This window comes from Erythrolamprus reginae, chromosome Z (genome assembly GCF_031021105.1).
Source record: "Erythrolamprus reginae isolate rEryReg1 chromosome Z, rEryReg1.hap1, whole genome shotgun sequence".
Lineage (NCBI taxonomy): Eukaryota > Metazoa > Chordata > Lepidosauria > Squamata > Dipsadidae > Erythrolamprus > Erythrolamprus reginae.
In genome coordinates, this window is record NC_091963.1 from 14,545,179 (window position 1) to 14,561,710 (window position 16,532).

The 16,532-nt window shown below is 38.7% G+C and overlaps 1 protein-coding gene across 11 annotated transcripts in view; it reads right to left on the reverse strand.

Annotated features, from left to right (window-relative positions):
- The window catches only part of LARP4B (La ribonucleoprotein 4B), a 56,022-nt gene extending 39,776 nt beyond the window's left edge, over positions 1-16,246 (reverse strand). For 4 of the 11 annotated variants that reach the window (XM_070728834.1, XM_070728831.1, XM_070728830.1 and 1 more), the window contains exons 1-2: positions 15,632-16,098; positions 1,290-1,406 (exon numbers count right to left, since the gene is read on the reverse strand). The gene's annotated coding sequence lies outside the window, so the exon portion shown is untranslated. Of the gene's footprint in view, positions 1-1,289; positions 1,407-13,732; positions 13,782-15,631; positions 16,099-16,158 lie in introns of those variants that run through there. The other 7 variants (XM_070728833.1, XM_070728832.1, XM_070728827.1 and 4 more) reach the window with 5 other exon arrangements.
- Between the last annotated feature and the right edge of the window lie 286 nt (positions 16,247-16,532).

Sequence of the window (16,532 nt, forward strand, 5' to 3'; positions counted from 1 at the left end):
CGATGTTTTAAAACACCCGCGCCGCTTCACAGCTGTCTCCTGAAGCCGAACGCGGAAGTTAGCGTTCGGCTTCAGGAGACAGCTGCGAAGCGGCGCGCGTGTTTTAAAAGGTTGCAGCCGGCCTGGGGGGCTCGGGGGGGTGCTGGCAAGCCCCCCAGGCCGGCTGCGACGTTTTAAAACACCCGCGCCGCTTCGCAGCTGTCTCCGGAAGCCGAACGCGGAAGTTAGCGTTCGGCTTCAGGAGACAGCTGCGAAGCGGCGCGCGTGTTTTAAAACGTCGCAGCCGGCCTGGGGGGGTTTTCCAGCAACCCCTGAGCCCGGGTTGGGGGCTCGGGGGTTGCTGGAAAGCCCCCCCAGGCCGGCTCCGATCGTTTTAAAACAGGCGCGCCGTTCTCCGCTGACTCCTGGCGAACTTCCCCGCTTTAGGAGTCAGCGGAGAACGGCGCACCTGTTTTAAAACGATCGGAGCCAGCCGGCTCCGATCGTTTTAAAACAGGCGCGCCGTTCTCCGCTGACTCCTGGCGAACTTCCCGGGCGAAGGGCGGGCGAGCGGGTGCTGGGGGGGGCTTCGCCCTCCCGCCAGCAAGAGGGGGAAGACCCAGGGAAACCGCCCAGCAGCTGATCTGCCGGGCGCCATCTACGCATGCGTGCCCATAGAAAAAAAGGGCACGCTTGCGCAGATGGTGTTTTGACTTCCGGGTTCAAAAATCGCAAATTACCCTGTTCGCAATGGTCGGGGACGCAATAACTGGGGGATCACTGTATTCTATTCCTAAATTTTCACTTCTATTCTTTCTCTAATATATTTTACTCGAGTTTATCCTCTGTAACCTTCATTGTGTATCGTTGTGTATTGGACAAAATAAATAAATAAATTAATTAATAAAATAAATTTCTACCCTTCCCCTGGCTGCAGGGAAGCCTTTGGAGTCTGGGGACGGTGAAACACAAGCCAAGTGGGCTCACCAGAAGTTGGGAAACAGGCCATTTCCAGCCTCCAGAGGGCCTCCTGAGGCACGGGGGAAGCTGTTTTCGCCCTCCCCAGACATTGAATTATGGGTATGGGCGCTTGCACATGGGCACCTGAGGGAACAAAGGTTTGCCATCACCGATCTACACTATACACCAAATAAAAACCAATCTTCCCAGCATCCAGGAATCTATAAACTGAAAGCTGTACAAGAAGTCCACCTTCAATGCTTTTATTTCTACACAATAAAAAGGAGAGTACCCTCTAGTAATAGATAGGGAAGGAATCCCAAATACAGTGGATATATTCTTCCTCTTACATTCAAATTGTAGGCTCCTTCTCCGATACCTGTCAGTTCCTTTTTCCTGTAGCAGTAACACAATGCTGCATCTATGGTATTTTGGAGAATCCCTCAGTCTGGGAAGCTGTCAGAGTCCTAGAAACAGGAACAAAAATGGGAGGGTGGGAAAACCCTCTTCAGTGAAATACAAGATTACTTAAGAGAGTAAGATTCATGAGATTGGTAAAAATCATACTGAAATGTTTTTTGAGACTATGACTCCCAAGTCTAAAAAACGCGAGGGCTATCCAGTGCTATGGATTTAAAAGTAAAAAGTATTTTAAAGCTTGCAAGAGTAGACACATAGCATCCATCTACAATCGATTAAACTATATTTTCCTGGGGTATGAAAGTCTGACTTAATATCTTTGGAAAAGATACGGCTGCTTTAAGAGTTATAGAGATGGATACGAATGACCCCAAACGTATTTTTACCTTTGATGCCCAAGTGCTGTACAACTCACCTCGTTTGGATGAAGGCTGTGCTCCTCTTTAAAGGAGCAGGCAGAAATCCTGACAGAAATATACAATTATCACTAGAGGCACTTAAAGGCTAGAATTATTTTAAAGTTTTAACACCAGAGGTAGGCAGTGTAAAAATGACATGGATTTTGTAGCTTAGTCCCTACAGCTAATATATTAGTCCTTTCCTAATGGATTCTTATAACATGTTCTGGGGGGGGGGGAGCTACCTTTATACGGAACATTAAATGCAATATATAGGTTTTATCACAAATAGTATGCAAAACACATTAATAAGATTGCTGTGATTTACCAGTGACTGCAGCTTAAACTGTTACTGAAAGATTAGCTGCTGACTTAGTACCATACCATTTCAAAAGTTTTCATATTATATAATTAAGGCACTGATGGAATGATTTCTCCTATATAAATCTCCTTACCTACTAAGAACCACATCAGTGTAAATCACCCTCCAAATGTTCCTTTCATATCAACCATGAACATAACATTTAGGTTTGCAACATCTATTCCCTGAATGCCCTTCCTTTCAAAATAAAATTGCTAGGATCCTTTTGATTTTTGATATCCTGACAAATTGTAATCTTAATTTTCAGTACTATCATGATAAAGTATGATTTTGTTTCATCTAACTTTTATTTTTAATTCTACACATCACTTACAGATGCACCGTTTAACTGAGAAAATATAAATATTTTAAATAAATAAACCTGGAGAAATGACGGTACCAACTACTAAAAGCTTAAAACTGAAGGTGCTGACCATATCTACCAACAGCTTACATGTTACATACATATTTGTATCACTGGCATTTTAGTTATGGATGATACTGCCATTTTCCATTCCACCTAAGTTGTGTACAATCACAGATACTATACAAAGGTAAACATCCTGTCAGCTAAACTACTTTTAGGTTAATAAGCTACATGCCAGCTGCATGCTAGGAATCATCACTCTGGATCACAGCCTGGGGAGAAAATGTTTCTCTATGAGGGAAGTGACACAATAATAATTTTTATTCTAATTTATAAAATCTTAGCAGCTTGTATGTTATTAACAGATGCCATTACACCTTGAACAACTGGAAGGCATTTATTCTCAGCTGCTACATTGCACTTGAGAATACTTCAAGCAAACAGTTCTTACCAACATTATTGTTACTTTTACATTCTTATCGATAAACAATTCCAAATATTAAGAGTTTTAACTGAAAAGTGGCACCAAAATGAGTGACTTATCTGAATAATTACAAAATATTTTGCTTTTCCTGTCTCTGTTTATGCATTCTATTCCCTCTGCTCATTTGGTATCAGTTGTTATTCATACCACTACATTTTTTTACAATTCTATAATTGCACTTTCCTCTGTTTGTTGTGTGGTTCCAGCTTCTTGACCTTAGATTTGACAGTTCAACTAGTTTCCCCTTAAAAAAACCTTTCACAGAGGTTACAAAATATTCAACAGGCAAATTGAGTGAAATGCTTTGCAAGTATAGCAGCTTTTATAAAGCCTAAATTTAAACCTGATGTGGTAATTTTTCAGATGGGTTAGATCTATTGTTATTACGAGCAGAAATACAGTGGTCCCCCGAGTTTCGCGATCTCGATCATTGCGAAACGCTTGTATAGCGATTTTTCAACCCGGAAGTAAAAACACCATCTGCGCATGCGCGCCCTTTTTTCTATGGCCACGCATGCATAGATGGCGCCGGGCAGATCAGCTGCTGGGCGGCTTCCCTGGGTCTTCCCCCTCTTGCTGGCGGGAGGGCGAGCGGCGGGCATCAGCGAGGAGTTTGCGTGGGCGGCAGGGAAACCCCAGCGCCGCTTCCCAGCTGAGTCCTGAAGCCAAACGCGGAAGTTCGCTTCAGGACTCAGCTGGGAAGCGGCGCGAGCGAACGGCGTGGGCGGGAGAAGGGCGGGCACGCGGGCAGGCAGGCGGCAGACAAGCGGCGGGCGCAGCAGCAGCGAGGAGTTTGCGTGGGCGGCGGGGAAACCCCAATCTTCGGCTCCTCGCTGCTGCGGCGGAAGTAAAAACACCATCTGCGCATGCGCAGATGGTGTTTTTACTTCCGCACCGCTACTTCCCGAAAAACCGATCATTGCGAGGGGTCCTGGAACGGAACCCTCGCGATAATCGGGGGACCACTGTACATTATTTTATTGATCTGCAAAATAAAGAGATAATTAAACCTTTCCTAGAAAATTCTGCAATGAAAATGCAGTTGGGAGTCAATACCAGTACTGCCTACTAGTGGAGTTAGCTATTTACTAGCATGAAACAAACAAAAACCAGAGTGATCTTGATTATTTTAACAAATCTGAGAATTATAATACCTATGTATTAGAATAATCTGAATTGTAAGTGCTGTCCTTATTTTAAATGGGACTATTTTGCTTTTCAAAATGCAAGTAGTCGTGGTTTAGCCTTATTCAATGACTGTTTGCAATTTAAAAAATGATGAACAATTAATGTTATGACCAATCCTCAAATCTATGACTTTCAAAAGACTGTAAAGCAAAGGAAAGCTGAAGCAAGACCATAAAATACAGTTGCAGTTTCACTTAGCAACCACTTTAAGGACCATGCTGCTGCTCCTAATGTAGAAGCATCTTCCACAGCATATAACTGGTGGCACACAGCATCATTTTTTCAAATCCAATATATAAATCCAGGATTTACTTAACACATGGAAAATAAATGCCAGCCAGAAAAGGGGATACTTTGAACAATTTTAGTGACTACACTTTTATCAGAATTAACCAGTAAAACATTCAGCGAAGTCATATCTTATTTCTTTTTCCTTTTAGCTGAATGGCAAACAAAATTTTAAAACAGAAATAGCTAAAACTATTTGCAAAATTGCCCGAGTTAAAAGCTCAACAGAAAAAATTATCAGTTACATGCAGTGACAGGAATCCAGCTGACAGATCTTAATTTGATATGGATATAATCAGCATTTTTCAAGTTTTCAATTCACAAGGTAATTTTTCCCTATAAACACATAAAATGTTTTATGTGTTTCACTCACATAGCTGCAAACTTTTACAAGCTCTTCAAAGATGGGCAATTTTGCAATGAGGATACCAATTACAACTAGCCAAGTGAACCAACGAAACCGTTGAAGATATACCACACAAGTGCCTACTCACATTGGAGACTTCTCAGAAAGATACAGTCAACTCTGTCAATAGTCAACTCTGCAAGCCTAAGACGGTTTGGGAATGAGTTTATAAGTTATATTACAAAACGTTCTTGTGGCATTTTAATCTGCCTTGATTCATTATTAAGGAATTACTGTTTTAGTTTTTTTAAAGTAATGCAAGCATTATGATTATCGTTCCAATGATAAATCAGACAACTGCTCAACTCTGAACATGCACACAGGTTTTAACAGCTGACTGCCATCTCAAAGGTGGAATTCTTTATTAGTTATACCAAATATTGACGCTACCTAGTACACGATCAATATTGGAAAGAATATACTTCTCATAAGTTATCTGGGTGCCCATTTCTTGTAAATTCTTGGTCTCTGATTAGGAGAAAATAGGAGAACAAATTAGTTTGACTGCTTAAAGCATCTTTCAGGAAGAGCAGTGCTACTAAAAATGATGTTAACATTAAGATGGTACTAGTTGCACTTTGGATAGGCCACTACTTAAGGGTTCTAGCTACAGAGACAATACACCAAACTAATTAATTCAGCATCTCTATTCTGAGAATTTAAAGAACAAAAGCTTACAGTACAAATGTAACATTTAAAAAATATATATTTGATAGTCCTAATTATTGCAAGCTGCTGGAGTTGCTTGAATAAGCAACATACAACTAATTGTAACCAATACAGTAATTTCTGAAGCACACTTCAGAAATTACTGAAATAATTCTTGTAATCATTTAAATTCATCTAGATGTTCAAATTCAAATAATTCATCTTGCATTTGTGTAGTGTTGCATTTATTTGAGCACTGTCTGGTCTGAAGAGTGACAGCAAGCTATGGGGAACAATCCAACAGCTTTTTTTGCAGGTCTGCCAGTGACAACTCAGCATTCTTGATACAGAACACTGTCATGGAGCCAATTGCCTTTACTGTAGCTAAGAGTAGAAGAAATATCTTCAGAGGACTTTCTTCTCTCTTTCTGTAACCATCAGGCCCAATAAATGTATTGTAATATTTCAAATTAAGATACCCTTTTTAAAACCTTGCCATCCTTTCCTTTAAATGCATTTGACAGAACAAACGAAATACAAATGACAGGGATGTGTCAACTTTTTCTTTACCTCATTGTATGCCTACAGGTTCATGAATGTGTATTTATTAACTCATAGTCAAATTCCCTGTACATTACTTTCAATTTAAAACTATTATACTCTACATAACTGTTTTGTCAGGAAGCAAATAAACAAATATACTATTTGATTTATTCATTTAACCCATACTATAACAGCAGTTATTACCCAGGTTTCCTAGTATGGAATGTTCTTTAATAATAATAATAATAATAATAATAATAATAATTGAATATGAATCTCCAGCTCAATAAAATCTAGTATTTTAATATTTATTGTCACAATTATTATTCAAACATTACACCTCTACTAGAGTTCTGTTCATTACTACACTTTTAGTATATTATTTCTAGTATTATCACTTCCATCAACCATTTTTATAAAACATTTTTATGGCAGAGTTAATTGGAAGACAGGATGTCAATTAGTCAACTAATGACAAGCTTTGCAATTGGGTATACAACTGAGTGGACTCCCATAGACCACCAGAGAAGTGTAAACTGCAAGTTCCAGGTCCCCAAATAAAATTATTAAAAATAATCTTAATTTTTTTTCACATGAAGAATTTGCCTGCACTCAGTAGGAATTTTGTTATAAAACCCAGGGTTTTATAGAACAGCACAAATTTATTTCAAGTCAAATGGTTGGCATAATTTTTAAGTGGATACATCAATACGGAGTTGTTTAAATATCTTTTCTGAAGTGACTGAAAATGGTCATTACACAATCTGTATGGCAACAGTGCACCTCTCCTGATCCCTTTACATCTCCTGGCGGCTTTATAGTATTTGACAACAATTATTACAAGGCTATCTGGGGTATAAGAGGCATTGCTTTAAGGTTATTCTCCTTCAGGGATTAGTTGCACTTTGTAGTTATGAAGATGAGAAATCAGATTTATGGCCCCTAATTTGTGGGGTGTAAGGAGTGATCATCTTTCCTCTGCTTTTTAGTATGCATATGATATCACTGGAAGTCATTTAATAGTTTTGCAGATCATACCCAATTATACCTTGCTATTCCAGGTTATAGGTGAGGTGCTGTTGATATTTTACCCAGCACTTGCAACAGTTTGGATTAGAGAGAATAGACTAAAGATGAACTCAAAATGATAGAGTTGCTGTTTGTACAGTGGAGTTCTCCACTTATACAAGTTTTGTCTTTTGACAAGCAAGCATTACCTGTGAAAGAGTAGGCTTGTGATTAAGGGTACTTCAGCATGTACAGTTCCTGCTTAATAAGTTAAATACAGTTTTTGATCAGATGGACCTTTGTCCAATTCAAGCTGGTACAACAATTATAACCTTATGGGGTGCAAGAGGGACTGACTACAGTACACAATGCCCTCATTACCGCTTGGCATACTACAGCAAGGCACTTCACATGGGGCTGCTTCAAAGACTACAGGAAGTCCTCCACTTACAACCATTCATTTAGTGACTGTAGCAAGTTACGAACTGAAAAAAGTGACTTCTAAACCTTTAAAAAGTTACTTACGGCGTCCCCATGGTCACATGATCAAAATTCAGACACTTGGCAAATGGCTATGTATTTATTGCACCTGTAACTGTGATTGTCACATGGATGGGCCACCCATCCATTTGACTGATCCAATTTTATGAGTCTTTTGTGGTGCTCATTAAGTGAATACCACAGTTGTTAAGCAAATCAACTGTTCAACTGTGAAACTATTTTGCTGTTCTGGCAAAACATCATAAAATGGACCACATGGTACAAACAGCCATAAATGTGGGATGGTTGTCAAGTGTCTGAAATGTGCTCATTGGACTGCAGCAGGGGTGGGTTCTGGATTCTTTTGATGCTGGTTCATTCAGGGTAGCGCTGTGTGCGCACCCACAGCAATCAAAAAATAGATCCAAGACAGCGGTGCCCATGGTGACACCGACAGAACCGGTTCCATGACGTCATCGCCAAGTTACTAACGGTTCTAAAGAACCGGTTAGAACCCACCTCTAGATTGCAGGGATGCCCAGCCACCATGTTGTAAGTACCACTGGAGAGGACTGTTGTAGTTTAGAATGGTCATAAGTCAAGGACTACCTGTATAAAAAAAAAATAAAGAAAAAATTGTCAATAAGCAAAATTCACTCAGGCAAGAAGAACTATACAAGAAGCCCATGAAACCTGCTTTTTGGCACAATTACTGAACTTAGCACATGGCACAGCTTAATGTGAATGTCTGAAATTTCCTCAAGCAACTGCTCTTTGGGAAGAGTTGTGCAGAGCTGAAATAATAAAAAACACACAGCTATTCTGGACATGCGAAATGTGAAAAAAAGGAATAACCCAAAATGAATTATTCTAATGGAACATAACAGAAAAATTATCATCATTATAATCATCACCATGTCTTTTCAGATTTCAAAACTCATAATAGGTTAAACTTCATTAGTCTAACAAAAAGGTTATAAACTCAGACTTCAGCAAAAACCAAAAAAGACAAGGGAAATACTTGACTAACATTGAAGTTATGAAATCCCGATTTAAGTCACTCTGTTCAAATGAACTGCATGAGAAAATTGTAGAAATTCACATTAAGGTCTGCCAAGTGCTAAGTTTGGTAATTAGGCTAAGGCTTCTGGCATAAAGAAACAATATTTATTGCCCAGTATAATTTTTTTTAAAAACTAATTGTGACTCTATTCTTAAATTAAGTACAGTATACTGTTCTTCTATATAACCCAGTAACATGTAAACACCCTAAATGACATTTATTTATAAGCAATTCAAGCAAGAATCTGGCTGGTCAATATATTGAAACATTTTCTAAACACTCCTAACTTGTGCTGCCTTAATGGAGCAGCTCAGTAAAAGTAACAGCTAGTCGTGGCATTGTTCAAGTTAATTTTAATTCAATGGCTGGGCTCAAGCATCATGTTTAGCCATAAAGTAATTAGTCTGGCTACAATCTAGAATGATATGTAAAGTGAATCATTGTTATTAATGTGTAAATGCAGCCACTAGTTGAACAAAAGTTTGAATACAGCCACTAAGTAATAAAGACACCTTTCTGATTTTTTTTTTTTGAAAGCTGCTATAATTTAAACCATTCTTGACAGTTTTAAGGCAAGAAAAAAAATTTAAAGGTGAGAGATAGCTATCTCACTAAAGGCAATTATAATCAACAATTTTCACCTTTACCATAAACATATGGTTCAGCACCAGAAGAAAGGTAAACAATTAGCAAAAATTGAGAGAGTAGCGAATTATCTCCAAAGTGCTATTTTCCTATTTATATCTGAAGGACAAGGTCAGCAGGAACCTGTCCTAGAAGTTAAAGATATGAGTCATCACTATCACCACCACTGCAATTAGCCTCCATTTAACCTACTAAGAAACAAATCTATCAAATAATACGATACAGTATACTTGCTATATATGTAACAAGATTAAATCTATGCTTATTATGAAACTAAATCACTGTTCCGTTGCAGACAACCATTTCAAATTCCGAATTTCATTTATTGGGGGGGGGGATCTATTAACAATCAAGACATCTAATAGTTGAGAATATAGTATATTATTTTATAATTATGTAAAATTAAAAGCTTGGAGAAGCACTGTATACTTTGTAAGAATAAATTGGCTCATTAGTTTTATAGTCCAGTTATAGGATCTCAACAGAGATAGTAATTTTAAAAGGAAAAAGTACTTTCTGTATTTGTCCTAGAGATAGTTCATATCTTCCAAGTTAAGATATGTATGTAACAACAGGCAATGTACATATCCTGCTCTCACAGAATTTTGAAAATACACACAAGCTTAAACAATTTTAAGCAAACTATACCAAGTAGTAAATAGTACTGTACTGTATTCTGGGTGTAAAAAGTACTGTACTTGTTTATGACACTGAAAGACAATAACCAGTTATTTGTACCTATGAGACCCTCTGAAAATTTCTGGACTATCCTAATTAAATTAAGAGAGATGTGTGGTGGGGTAGGAAATAACTCAGAGTATTTCCCCAATGGTCTTTATGTACGTATATGTCCCATAAAGTTAATAGTTAACTATGCAGGAACTGGAATCATATTTTAAAACATTTTTGGGAGTTGGGGAGGAATGCTTCTTTTTTATATACATAACAAAGTTCCATCAGAAATAATACAAAATGCCCGAATAGCAGTTTATGTTATTCTGTTTGAAGGGAAGACATTAAAAAGTAACTGGAGTGCTGCAATAGGAATTGATCAAGAGATGCTTGTATCTGGTGACATCCAAAATATACCTACAAAGGACACCTGTTTTGGAGCCTCCTTCATGCCCTCAGACTGGGATGGAAGTGAAAATCTATGGGGACATTTCAAGTACACCATGCATGTAAGGAGGCCCAAGTATATTTCTGAGCTGCAAGGACACTTTTAGGTGGACACTTTTAAGTTGCATTATCTGCCAGAGGAAGTGTTACAAATACCAACTAAAAAAGGTATCCAAACTTGTACCCCATTCATATTTATTGTTTTCTTATCTTGAACAAACAACTACACCTAACTAGTAAGAATGCAGAAAGATGTAACTTTTAACATGTAGATGTTGCGTCAGCTTATGTTCACTTAGGGATTCACTGAAACATATAATTTGACCAGGGGTAAATAAACTTTTTCATGCAATTGATCTGAGAACCAAGTGAAGCATGACAACTTTTTGTTTGTGAAGCAAACTCCAAGAGAAAGTTCACATTGTCTCAAATGCATTTCTGGTACCTGATCAATTCAGATTGAGATAGCTAAGGAAAGAATGTACTTTTAAAATATTAAAATAAAATCACAAGCAAGAAATACCATCTTTAAGCAAGGTTGTTGTGCTGTATATATTTTAAACATCTATCCTAAATTCCTGAAAAGCCACCAATTTTTATTTAAACAAGCAATTCTATGGTTTTTAAAAAATTCACATATTAACCTGAAGAGAGTATTAATATTACTGAGTATGAAAAACAAACACGCTAAAACTTTGTAAATTGATGTTAAAACTGGATGTTTTCAATGAAATGTAATTCAAAAATGCTGTATTTTTAATTTTGGAAAATAACATAACCATGTGTCATTCATTTATTTAAAAAACCAAACTAAACTATAGTTTAGGCAACACACCTAAACCTTTTTAATTATACATACATTAGAAGCCTATTATTTGAAGTCAGTTTCCTCTGCCAAGTATTTCTAGCTATTAACTTGCTACTATACTAACCATTCATGTATCACATACATTTTTGCTGCCTGCTGTCAACATTTTGCAAAATGAAACAGAATTTCTGTGTATTTTTCAGAAACATGTTGACTTGCCTGCCAGTTTAGGCTAGCAGAACAGGGACCCAGATTGTGGGGGCAATATGCTAGCTCTGTTAAAAAGTGCTATTGCTAACATGTTGTAAGCTGCCCTGAGTCTAAGGAGAAGAGCGGCATTAAAATTGAATGAATGAATGAATGAATGAATAAATAAATAAATAAATAAATATGTAGCCATTCTGGTTCAAGGACAAAATTGCAAGACAAACAAAACTCTTCCTATCTCTGTTACAATCTCTTATTTACTATGAATTTCATTTTAGTGTACTAAAAAAAAGGCTGGCTGAGAAATCATCAAAGCTTTAGCTCAGAGCTGCAGGACTGATCAAAAGTGAACTAAAGCAGAGGTCTCCAATTTTGGCAATTTTAAGACTTGTGGACTTCAACTCCCAGAAGTCTTAAAGTTGCCATGGTTGGAGACCCCTGAACCAAAGAATTGAGCTGTTCTCTGGTAGTGATAATGAAACTTGTGTCCTTTGGATCAATTTGAATATTTTTCTACTTGGAACCACACTTACCAATTTGGGGATAGGATGGGACACACAGAAGGAAAGAGTTGCTTGTTTTAAAAAAGGATAACAGAAAGCAGATGTATGTTGCCAATCACTGCTTTCAATAGTTTATCCCTGGTCCAGTGCTGCCCTCAACTACATTAATATTCTAAAAACCTTGTTGTCTTTGCTATATAACAAACTTTGTTTTTATTATGGTATGAGTATCAATACTCATTGATTACTATTACTAGTCAAAGTCAACAAAGCTTACAGGTACAAAAAATGTATTCACATTCAAGATTGTGATTTCATATTGGTTTGCTATGCCTGGGGAGCCAAAAGGATCACTGATCTTCAATGGAAGTAGCAAAAGACTCTAGTTAACTTATAAAAGTGCTAAGATGTTGATACGAGTATAGCTTAGTCGTTTCTTCTTTCTGGCAACATTTATAGTTAAACAAAACTTTATCTTTTTCAGCTTATTTACCACACTAAATATAAACTATGGCTTACTCATAGACAAAAACCTTGACCATAAGCTAAAAATAATCCCTATCTTACTGATACACAACACTTCTTTATTATTATGGTCTAATCCAATGTATGTATATATATATATATATGTATGTATGTATGTCATATATATATAATTTAGGTCTGGTTTCATATGTGTGTTTGTGTGTGTGTGCATGTGTCTATGTGTATATACACACATGAAACCAGAGCTAAATTATATATGTGCAAAATATTTTTATATTCCCTGCCATGATTGATTAGTCCCCATTTTCCCTCCAATGCCTGAGAAGCCACTCACTAGTAAGAAATGTTAGAAAAAATATTATTATGTTACCTTTTAAAGATGTGAATCAACTATTGAGAAGAATGCAAGATGTGCTTGTTCTTCAAAGCGTACGTTATGTATTTTGCAAGAAATAACTCTTCAAGAGAAGATAACAAGGAATGCCAATTTCAAGCAGGAAAAAACCTGGAACTATTAAAATCATATATACCGGTAGTAGTGATTTAATATGTTTCTACAACCTACCATATATTTTACAATAAAAAATACTAAAAGTGTTATCTAAAAGGAATAAGCTTAGTCGTCAACTATAGTAGGTTTTAAATCCTACCTTAAACAGTTGCACTGCTATTTGTACCTAGATTTTCAGAAAATATTTAAAAATTATTTGAAGATACAACCAAAATTGCTAAAAGCCTTTTGTTTAAGAGCAACTAAATTTACTATTTCACACACATTTATATATTACATAAAATGGCGTTTCTGAATCTTGCCAACTTTAAATTCTGGGAGTTGATGTTTACGTAGCTGAAAGTTGCCAAGATTAAGATACACAGATATAAAACTTTCAATATTTATGATTTTCAATATAATATGTAATTCATAACTTTCAACATCAAGCTGAAACAAAACTTATTTCTGTATTACACTGAGAAAATATTGCATCCTTTGGTAAATCATGCCATGCACGTAAGCCTTGTACGATCAGGATTTTTATTAACATTTATTAACATTATTAATATATTAATTGGGTTTTAACCTAATAATAGCAATTCTAATATTTCAAAAAAGATATAGTTACATGTAGTCCTATACACATACTATCAAAATGCAGTGGTAGGACACAAAAAATAACTAATAAATAAATTAGATTTTATCAATTTAAAACGACAAACTAAAAAATACCATAGAAGTAAATCAGAATTCCATCTAAATAAATATGCTTAGAATGGTGACACTAACTTCTATGCATGACATCTACTTCAATTGCAAATTATAATTAGAACACAATGTGGCACCTATTTAAAAATTTGCCAGATATAATCACTTACAAAAAAGTAGCTTTTGTTCTGGTAAAACCAGCTCAGTGTCTTGGGGCACCTTAAATATAACAGATTTGTTAAGGCATAAATTTGATATTAAAATACATTCTATTGGATGCTCCTGATGAAGGAAATATTAATTCATAAAAAGTTACATCATTCATCTATATTCTTTAAAATGTCTTTAAAAGATTTATTATACTAGATTTGTAGCAATTAGAATATAGAAACTAAATGGAATGGTCATCAATTTTTCTATAAGCATACAGTAATTAGCTAAATAATTGTATCACATAACTCTTTAGACTACAGATACTTACATATATCTTCTCAATTGGAACTGATGGTTATGGAGAAGAAAAATTTTAAGGAGCAGCCTAGAAACACTTGCTGGAGGACCTAACGTGTCTCCTACAAACTCGCTTTTGACACAAAACTGCTGCTTGCAGACATTAAAGAGCACATACCAATGACTAGACTGTCGAGGTCAGTGCTTGACATAGCAAGGATTAGACTATCTCGAGATCAGTGCTTGGATTTCAACCTTTTCTAGAACTCTGGTACTTTTGTCCTTGACAAACGCCTTACTGAGATTAATGAAAATGTCAGCTACTTATTTTCATATTAAATGGAGCAGAGATTTTTATCCAATTAAGAGTTAATGCTCTATATGGAAAAAAGAATCTCTTTACGCCAAACACTCTGACACCTTAGTAAATGACCTCGCATATATTGATTTTTAATCTTGCAAACTCTAAATTACAGCTGCACCACTGATGATATTTAACTAAGTAGCATATAGGATATAGCTGATGGGCTATATCCTAACATTCTCAATAACCTGTTGATTAAACATTTATACCATTAAAGAGTTTCTCTTGCCTTAGAGAGGAATTGTTTCCATTGTAATCATATCTCCTTAATCTCTAAAATAAGTGGCTTATATTCACATATGTAATTGATATATGCACAGAGAATCAAGCCCAATAAGAAGGAAAAGATATGATTCCCAATGATACTTCTTTCAGTCCTTGTGGAAGTGATATGCAACCAAAGTAAAGTACATTTCCATTTTTGATTATATATAATCCTAGTAGGCAGTTTTCAGTCTACTACTGCTGTACATGTAACTATTTCCTTTAACCTATCTTTTAAAAAAGCTAAAACAGAGTCCAACATGACATTTTGTCAGCAATTAATCTGTAGAAATGCCACATTAGCTCCCCCAATTTAAGAGACGTAAGAAAAAGGCGTTGTGTACAAGTCATCCCACACAAAACAAAGCCACCACAGAACCAGAGTTAAGGCAGGCCAATGAACCAGAGTTTAAACCTTTCGGTTTAAACTTTGGAGGAGGGTGGGGGGAAAGCCCCCTTTTTCACTATTCCTTTAGTGACAATAAACCAAGGCGTGAGAAAGACTCTGTGTGTCAGCCCAAGAGCTTTAGTACTTTGGAGTTTGGTGTTACCCCACCAACTTTTAAGGCTACCAGAAAGTCACAAGGATCATCTCAATTGGCAGGAGGAAAACCGAAAGAGAAAGTGAATCGAAACGCCGCCGGCGTTCCCACCTTGGGGTAGGGAAAGAGACCAACAGAGATACAGCAATTTGGGGCGAGAGTTTTCTCCCCTCTTCTCCCCCCCCCCCCCGCACGGAACCACGAAGCCATGGGGAAGGGAAGCTCGTGGGGGAAGAAGATCTATTCCCCAAACCTCGACGTTTCCCCTTCCAGTGCAGGCCACCCCAAGCAAGACGCAGTGCGGAGTTTGCCGGCAGAACCAGGCCTTAAAATCCGGACCCATCGGCCCAGGCCAGCCCCGCCCCCGTTAAGGGCCTCGGGTGAGAAAATGGCGGGTGCGGGAGGAAAACGGTGGGCAGGAGGGAAAGGGGGGGGGGGGCTCCACTCACCTGTCAAACCCAGAGCTTAAGAAGGCCCCGAGGGGGCCGGAGGAACCTCGCCGGGAAGTCGGGTCGGGGATTCTGCTGCCGCCGCCGCCGGTGCTGCTGCTCCCCGCCGTCGCCGCTTCCTCCTTCTCCTCCGCCGCCGCCAAGTCCCAGGAAGGGGGTGAGAGAGAGAGAGAAAGAGAGCGAGCGAGCGGGGAGAGGGGCAGAGGCGGCGGCGCCCAGGCGGGGGAGAAGCGGCGGCGGCGGTAGCAGGGAGAAGGGAGAAGCGGCAAGCGGTAGGGGAAAGGCGCGGAGCGGCGGCAGGAGAGGGCAGGGACGGAGCCAGGGGCGGCGGCGGCGGCGGGTCCGAGCCCCGGAACGTTTCGACGCCGAGAAGCAGCGGGGACAATTCGCTCGCATATGAGGGAGAGAGAGAGAGTAGAGAGAACGAACGCCTGGGAGACCCACGAGCCTCTCTTCCGGCTCCCGGCGGAAGTCCCGCCCCGGCCGGAGGAAGATTATTGGTTAATGCCTGAAAGTTTGATACTCACTTCTTCCCTCGCTCAAATCCGCGCGTGCGGCTCTTTCCTCTTTCGCCCACCCTCTCAGCTCACGAACCGGAGGAAAAACGCGAGTCTGTGGACAGCGGGGGTGGAGATATAGACCGGCCCGCTTCGTGATTGGCTGGAGAGGGAAGCCGTATCTCATTTGCGCGCGCGCGTTGAGAGGAGGCGAAGGGGGAGAAAAGGGGGCGCGGCATTGATTTTTTAAGATGAACGGCACGTGAATCGAATGGGGGGAGTGACGTCACCGGCTCTTTCTTGGGATATACGCTTGCACGCGTCTGTGCGCGAGGAGGAGGGAAGGAGGAGGGGAAGAAAGGGGCGGGGTAGTCCAGAGCACGCCGCGACCCCTCCTCTTTCCG